Source organism: Corvus brachyrhynchos, unplaced genomic scaffold (genome assembly GCF_000691975.1).
Source record: "Corvus brachyrhynchos isolate BGI_N302 unplaced genomic scaffold, ASM69197v1 scaffold317, whole genome shotgun sequence".
Classification (NCBI taxonomy): domain Eukaryota; kingdom Metazoa; phylum Chordata; class Aves; order Passeriformes; family Corvidae; genus Corvus; species Corvus brachyrhynchos.
The window spans coordinates 235,083-237,420 of record NW_008239295.1 but is presented as its reverse complement, the minus strand read 5'-3'; the positions used below and the strand labels follow the sequence as shown (position 1 = coordinate 237,420).

The window sequence follows — 2,338 nt, the reverse complement described above, 5'->3', positions numbered from 1 at the left end:
CCAGCCACTCCAGCAGGTCACACTCTGTGGGCCCCACTGCACCATGATGCACAAAGTGTTTTGCTGAAACCACCCATGACCTGTTTCCACAAGGAACACTACTAATCAATTGGTTTTGCGTTGTAAATTGATAACCTTTTTTATTCATCTGTTCCCGCTTTTATTTTGCTCCTGTTAATTTGGATTTTATCCTATCCAAGTTTTGTTTCCTTCATTTTCTGAGATATCCTAATAAAGAAAACAGTTGGTCCCTAGATGGCCCTATTTCTAGGCAAGCTTTTTTTTCTGAACAAGGATGCTGAATGGATTCAGGTCACACTGGCTTTCATTTTCTTCCTGTTTTTTTGCTTTCATTCTTAAAGAGAAAAAGTCTGCCTGTGCAATGGTAAACAACAACAAAAAAAGCAAGTTTCATTTCCCATAGCTGTGTTATCCTGCATCTAGGAAGGCAAAACTGCAACTGGAGTTTTCCAGGTGATTGTGCCATGCAGATCTCTCTTCTACAAGGACTCTCTACATGTAGTATCAGTCTTTTCCCTCAGAGAGGACACTTGCCCTTTCATTTCTCTGACAGATACTATGTAACAGAGCAAATGGCTTCACACTGACAGAGAGTAGGTTTAGTCTGGGTATTAGAAGGAAGTCCTTCTCTGTGAGGCCCTGGCACAGGTTGCTCAGAGAAGCTGTGCCTGCACCATCCCTGGAAGTGCCCAAAGCTAGGTTGGATGGGGCTCGGAGCAACCTGGGATAGTGGAAGGTGTCCCTGCCCCTGGCAGGGGTGTTGGAATGAGATGATTTTTAAGGTCCCTTCCAACCCAAACCATTCTGTGATTCCCTGATATTCTCTCTTGACTAAATAGTGTCTGCAGAGGTACTTTAGGAACCAGGAGAGGTTCCTAAAGCATAGAAATCAGAGGATATTTGGGTTGTTTCCTTTAAACAAACTGTTTCACAAAACCTTGGTTTCTATCCAATTCAATACAGGGCTCAACAGATTACACCACTTCATCACTCTGAAAGCAGTGAATTACTCAAACACTTTGACCATATTTACTCTGTTGCAAGAAGTGGAAAAACTGGAACTAACTGAATTATTGTCCTATTGGTTAAAAAGGTCATTGGATTGACTAAAGGAGCCCTTGCCTTGAGAGGATGACAGGCAAACTTAAATGACAGAAGTATTGAATTAGATTATCAAGAAAATATTTCAATTACATACTTCTAGCATTCTAAGCTTGTTGATGCAATCTTACAGCTGCTTTCCACAGTACCAAAATACCTTTAAGGTAAAAGCACTGTTAAAAAATTTGAGTCATTCTTAGAAAATGAGTTGCAGGAAACGGCCTTAACACTGATAACTAAACACTGATATATTTAGAAGACAACAAGGGGACAGACATGATGACAATAAATTCAAAATAACTAATTACACTGGGAAGCAGGAGAACACACACAGCAGTACCACATGTCAGCACATCTACTGATTGGGATATCCGTCCCTAAGGAAGTGGTGGAGTCCTCATCACTTTGGAAATCTTTCAGTATTGTGCCAACTTGGAAACACAAACATATCTAGGAAATGCTTTAGGGAGCATCCCTGACTCTAGGGAATGCTCTTGGATTGCATACATCAATAAACAATTAAACAAATCCTCTCTCTTTCATCGCCATCAATCTTTTAACTCAGCTCAGGTAGAAAACTGGTTGAACAGCACACCCCACTGACTTAAAACTCCACTGCAACATGGATTAAATTCAGCCCTCAGCTTTAGAACTCAGCTATTTGCACTCCCTCAAGGTCTTGCATGAAACAGAAACTTGCCCTGCCTGGAGAAGCCAAGGAAGCCCCGTTGGATGTGTAAAGGTATGGAGTACCTGAGGGAGCCTCTACAACACCCAGCAGTTCACAGAGTGCACCTTCCTCACACAGCTCACTTGGCTCAGGCTGTAGCCAGAATGTTTCCATCAAAACCAGAATATGGGGAGTGTGTATCTGCCATGGAGAACATCAGAACCAGAACAACACTTCCCTCTTCATTTACAGCCGCGGGGCCAGTGTCAAACAGCTGCTATGGAAGAATGCCCTGCTCACTTATCCTTATGAAGCCCTGTTCAGAATTCCTTGCTGGCTTGTGCTAGGATAGGAACAAGGACTGCAAATTTATCTCCAGAATAGTCACAGAGGCACCACAGTGCTGGTACATAACTGGTAGAGACTCAATCAGCAGTCAGCTGCTATATCTACAATCACAGAATCATTGAAGAGACCTTAAACACCATCTCATTCCAACCCCCTGCCATGGGCAGGGACACCTTCCACTAGACCAGGCTGCTCAGA

The 2,338-nt window shown here is 42.8% G+C and overlaps 1 protein-coding gene across 1 annotated transcript in view; it reads right to left on the bottom strand.

Annotated features, from left to right (window-relative positions):
• Positions 1 to 2,338, bottom strand: part of NOBOX (NOBOX oogenesis homeobox) — a 16,090-nt gene that overhangs the window by 8,430 nt on the left and 5,322 nt on the right. The window lies entirely within an intron of this gene.